We start from the raw sequence: 6878 nt of genomic DNA on the forward strand, positions 1-6878 counted from the left end.
GCATCCAGTGAGTTTCTCCACAGATTAGCAAGGGGAGATGCAAGTTGGTGTCGACACACCTTCAGGACACAAGCAGGGAACCTATCGGAGCCTACTGCTGAATTGTGTTTTATTTCGTTTATCGCCGCTAAGACATCAGGGGCACTAAACGTTATGTCCGATATAGTGTGTTGGGGGTTGACATCACTGATACAGCCCAGATCGGCCATATCAGGATTGCTGAAAACAGAGCAGTATTGTTTCTGCAGTATCTCGGCCATGGATTTGGCGTTATCTTGGAGAGTGCCAGTTTCATCAATTAGAGGGCCAACAATGGAGACAGTGACCCTGCGTTTCCTCGCAAATGAAAAGAACACTTTGGGTTTGAGTTTGATTTTTTCAATGGCCCACTTCTCCTCAGCTGATCTTTGGTTATTGATGAGGGTCTTCATGCATTGTTGGAGGTTATATTTTTTGGATTCAAGCAGTGCGATAGCCGTCGAATGTGTGTGTTGCATTTTGGAGGTAAAGTAAACAATCATCACGATAGTTTCGATATACCTATGGAAAGTTCTGATTCAGCACAGATAGCTGATTTGGTCTGTATATATATTCTTTTTGAAATGCCAGAAGAGTTCCCTAACATTTATGGAGGTCTATATCGTGATGATTGTTTACTTTACCTCCAAAATGTTTCTAACCAAAAGGTACAGAAAGTTAAGAACAGTTTAGTTAATTTTTTCAGTAGAATGGGCTTAAAAATCGTTTTTGATGACGATCTGACGAAGGCCAACTTTTTAGATATTACGCTTAATTTACACAGTGACTCTTACTTCCCATATCATAAACCGTTGACCAATCTTAAGTACATTAGCAAATTTAGTAATCATCCTGGAGCAATTACTAAGAATTTAGTTAAGAATATTTCATTTAGATTATCTAAATTATCTGCTAATGTTGATATTTTCAATAATAACGCTGAATTCTATAACTGCCTTAATCAAAGCAGGTTATACAGAAAAATTTTTCTACATTGATTCTGCTCAGTCTAATTGTAAATTCAATAATGTAGATAAGATTTCTAGTCGTAAAAGAATTATTGATAACAAACATAACTTACGCACCGATACAAAGCGAATGAAGGCAGATAACCCTTATTTATTCCCCTCTTACCGATCTAAAAGTAAATATAACACCTTCAAAAGTAATTACGCTATGAATACTAGTAAAAATATTTGGTTAATAATTCCTTACGGGAGACAAATTAAATCTAATCTCCCACTGCTGTTTCGTCAAGCTATTGCTAGGAATTTTCGAAATAATTCTAGATATTACTCTATAATTAATTCACATAAGGTTAGGATAGGGTTTTCAAACACAAAAAATCTCTTGCAAATTATATCTTCTCATAATAACAAACTGTTAAATATTAATACATTTACTAATACTAACATTAATTTAGCTACTACCATCCAACCCTCTAGAAATATTAATAACAAGGTTATTGTATCTGAAGTCAATCCCAATAGAATTAAATTTATGCCAAGTAACTCTAAGATTAAAAATTCTATATACCAGTGTATAATCAGTACTCGTAATAAAGTACAATTTTACATTGGAAGCACATCGTTAGAGTTATCTAAGAGAATTTCTATCCATTACTCAACATTTAGGGATAGAAATAAACGGAATAGTACCGGTCTCAGCAAACTGATTTGGAATTTAAAAGACCACAATGAACAATTTCATTTGGAATGGTTGATCCTCTCAATTTCGATACCATATGACAAAGGCAAGAAATTCTGTCTTCTCTGCAATTCTGAGCTATTTTTCATTATTTTTTCTAAAACTACTCTAGTAAACACGGTTATAGAACGAGCATACAGATGTAAGCATTGGCAAAAACATACTTTTAGTGCATATAAGTAGTCTCTATCATTATATATAGTTTAGACTTTATTTCCTTTATATTTAACATTCACTATTAATATCCCTACTCTTTCTGTTAGCTACTTATGACGTTATATCATATAACGTTTTTTTAAACAATATTAATAGCGTGCTGTCTATCGCTATACGAATCCATCATTTTTTGCTAAAATGTCGTATTGACAAGTTTCGTTTTTTCACTTTCCCGAAGAGAAGATTGCATTGTTTATACCTTTTATTCTTTTGAATAAGTATCAGTGGAATTTTTGAAACATATGTAGAAAGAAAAAATACTTGTTTAAACATGCGTTAACTCCATTTTTTATTCCTCTATATATATATATATATATATATCTATATATATATATATATATATATATATATATATATTATATAATATATATATATATATATATATATATATATATATATAGATATATATATATATATATATATATATATATATATATATATATAATCAGTAGCTGCAACCATTCTAACAACCTCACAGTTTGTGCAGTGAGTAGTATGGATGTAATTTCACTCTACCCATCTATAGACATAGTGCATTTTTCCACAGCAAAATCGGAGGTCACAACTCTGTAGGACGTACCCCTTCGAGAATACCATATGCACCAATGATAACTGCCTGGTATGTAAGATTGACCCTGGCAGTAGCTGTAGAACTAGAAATGTAGCCTACAGCATAAGGTGCATAAAAGGTGCTTGTAAAGACAAGAACATGATACACATAAGTGAGACATCTAGGAGCATTGCTGAAAGACTGAATGTACATTTAAGACAGTGGGACGACAAAAAACAATCATCCATACTCTATCAACATGCCAAAGACAAACATGCAGGCAACGTAGGTCAACTCATATCCACATTTTATCCAAGCACCCGAAGAGCCCAACACTCAGACAAATACAGGAATACGTCTTCATAAATGTTCAGTTCTAAAGAACTGTCCGCAAGCAATAATAAATCTCTGAACGAAATGTAAACAGTAACCGCTCGACAATGTAAAGTATAATAGCCATCTCAATATGGCTAACCACAAAGGGTGGGTGTTACTGAAGATTTATTATTGCTTGCGGACAGTTTTTCGAAATCAGTGACGGAAGTTGTTGGAAAAACACTTAAGTATTTGCATACAAGGTCTTCCTTTTCATCGTAAACCGGTGATTACCGCCCGTTGACAAGAGGCAACAACCTCGAAACTGCGGTCCGTGCGTATCACTTAGGCCTACGAGAAAGGGATGACCTCCCTTTGCAAATACCATAAGGACACAGATAGTGTGCCTAAAGCCAGCTGGAGACGATGATATCATGGGGCTAATAGCTTCAGTAACACCCACCCTTTGTGGTTAGCCATATTGGGATGGCTATTATACTTTACATTATATATACATATATATATATATATATATATATATATATATATATATATATATCTATAGATATATATATTCTCTTTTACTGTCTTACTCATTTTAGCTTGCGGCTGCGGTCATGCTGGAGCAACACAGTGGTTTTTTTGATTTCCTCCAGCTGGGCTTTTTCACATCACCATCCCTGTATGTGACTTTGTCCCAGCTGTTGGCCCATTTAGTGTTTAAGGGAGTTTGATTCCGCTGCTCTAGTCTCCACCTCATGGTGGGCTGTTGGTTTATCTGATATTGTGGAAAGGCGTCCAGTTCCTTTTTGAAGACATCCACTTCCATCTTATGAAGATTCCTTAATTTTTGAGGCAGGGCATTGACGAGCTGTAGGCCTTTGAATCCTAGATTATTACAGTAGCTAGTCCTGAATTATACACGCGCGCGCGCACGCACGCACGCATATATTGGCAATGTGGTAAGTAGCTTGCTTAACAATTACATCGTTTTCGGTTCAGTCTCACTGCATGGCATCTTGGTCAAATGTCTTCTACTGTTGACTCAGGCCGACCAAAAACTTGCAAGTGGATTTGATAGACGGCAACTGAAAGAAGCCCGTCGTATTATATATATATATTATATATATATTATATTATATATAATATATATATATATATTATATATATATATATAATATAATATATATGTATATATATATTATATAAAGAGATAGATAGATGGATAGATACATAGGTATAGAATATATATATATGTATATGTTTGTGTGTCTGTGTTTGTCCCCCACCATCGCTTGACAACCGATCTTTGTTTGTTTGTTTACGTCCTCATAACTTAGCGGTTCGGCAAAAGATACCGATATAAGTACTAGGCTTACAAAGAATAAGTCCTGGGGGTCGATTTCATCGACTAAAGACAGTATTGCAGCATGGCCGCAGTCAAATGACTGAAACAAATAAGAGAATAAAAAATAAAGAATATGAAGATATAGATATATATATATATATATATATACAGTTGCGGCCAAAATGTTCAGAACGGCATTGTTTTCGTTAGAAAAGTAGATATAAGTTTTTATCACAGTTGTTTTATATTCTATAATTTTCACAGACAATAAATACCATATTATTTGTTATTGTCTGAGATTTTGATGTAATTTGAGACGATAATACAAATGTTATGGATGATTTAGTGATTTACTGCAAAACCCATGGCGGCCAAAAGGATCAGAACGGTTGCTTTTACTCCGTGTTTTAGTATATTTAACCGTCGAACTCTAATGTTTTGAATTTGTTTACGTGACGGTTCGTTTACTAAACATTAGTAAGAGTATCTGCAGTGTACTTTGTTAATATGATGCCACTTACTCCGTTACCAATTCGTCAGCAGATCATTAAGCTTCGAAAGAAGGATAATTTTAGTATTGGGTCTATTGCAAAGATTGTTAACAAGTCAAAAAGTGTTGTTCACGGTATTCTTAAGGTCTACGATGATTGTGGTTTGTGTGAAGCAAGAAAGTCTACAGGTAGGCTAAGAAAAACGACCAAGATCGTGCTATGGTAAAGTTAGTTAAAAAGGACAGATTTAAAACTACTGCTGCTGTTTCTCGGGAAATGAGCATTGTACTGAAGAACACGTTATCTCGAAAACCTGTGTCTTATCGTTTAGTTGAACATAACCTACAAGCAAGAGCACCTGCAGTGAAGCCACTGATCAGCTCCAAGAATAAAAAGTGTCGTCTTACCTTTGCAACCGAACATGTGTTGTGTTCTCAAGAAAAATGGCAAACTGTGCATTTTAGTGATGAATCTAAGTTTTATGTCATTTGGCTCAGATGGGAAAAGGTACGTTCGTCGAAAAGTAAGTGAAAAATTGTCGCCTAAATGCCTTAAGACTATTGTTAAATTCGGTGTAGGAAGTGTCATGGTTTGGGGGATGATATCTGGAGATGGTGTGGGCCCTTTGGTGCGATTACATGGAAAGGTAAATGCACGAGTTTATAAACAACTTGTAAAAGACCATGTCTTGCATGTGCCGAGAAATTCAACTAAGCGACCACCCATATTCATGCAGGACAATGCCCCATGTCACAAGGCTAAGGTGGTCATGAACTTCCTCAAGGCTGAAAAGGTTATTGTTATGGATTGGTCTGCTCAAAGTCCAGATCTCAATCCTATTGAAAATGTGTGGAACATTCTAGGCGAACGTTCGAAAGCCAGAAATCCTAAAACAACCGAGCAATTATGAAATGCTCTTCAGGAAGAATGGAATAAGATCACCCAGCAAGAAATTGAAAATTTAATTTCCTCATGCAGTCGAAGATGTCAAACTGTGATTGAAGCTAAAGGGTTTCACACTAAATATTAAATAATTCCAGTATTCTCTGTCATTTTTGATTATTTTGTTATTTTTTCAACCGTTCTGATTATTTTGGCCGCCATGGGTTTTGCAGTAAATCACTAAATCATCCATAACTTTTGTATTATCCCCTCAAATTACACCAAAATCTCAGACAATAACAATTAATATTGTATTTATTGTCTGTGAAAATTATAGAATATAAAACAACTTTGATAAAAACTTATACCTACTTTGCTGACGAAAACAATGCCGTTCTGAACATTTTGGCTGCAACTGTATATATATATATATATATATAGATATATAATATATATATATATATATATATATATATATATAGTATATATATATATATAATTAATAAGGGTGAGAGAATTCTCTCACCCTTATTAATTAATTATAATTATGCTACATTTATTTCTAAATGTAGTATTTGTTTCCGTGAAAGTTTGGCGCGCTGTTAGTAGGGGCATTTGAATTATAACGTCGGATGTAATCAATTGAACCACACGTGTAATTTATCGTTATGTTAAAATCTGGCGTGTGATTGAGTGGATTTCATCCACATAGTTTCGGCTGAGGAGCTACAAGTGGATTTTTTGTGAGTAAAATTACATTTAATTCATTAATAGCGAAACAATTGTCCCAAAAAATCTGTATTTTTGTTATGTTTTTTATTTGCCCTGTTCGTGTGAGCTAACAATCGTACTGACTTCATGGGAAACATGTATTGTTGTGGTTTGAAACCTTTTGATTTACTAGTGCTAGAGTGAGCCATATAGTGACCACTCTCTTATATTTATTTATATAATATATATATATATATATGTGTGTGTGTGTATATATATATATATATATAATATATATCTATATATATGTGTATAGTATATATATATATATATATATATATATATATATATATATATATTGTACGCGTGTGTTTTTGTATGCCATACTATTAATGCGGGTGTATTTACGCATGATTTTCCAGCGCTTATGAGTATATATGCATATCTTATGTATGTGTGTTAGGGGTTTGACACTTTCTGTAACCTTGGGTCAACCGCTATATGAGAATAAAATTGATATGACGGAAACTGTATGAAAGCCCGTCACATGGCTTGTAGTTGTAATTAAATTATCCACTGATGTCGCGGGGACGAGTTTGTGTATGTGTGTATAGAAGCATGTCTTTGTGGATGTATACAT

This window comes from Octopus sinensis, linkage group LG10 (assembly GCF_006345805.1).
Source record: "Octopus sinensis linkage group LG10, ASM634580v1, whole genome shotgun sequence".
Classification (NCBI taxonomy): Eukaryota; Metazoa; Mollusca; class Cephalopoda; order Octopoda; family Octopodidae; genus Octopus; species Octopus sinensis.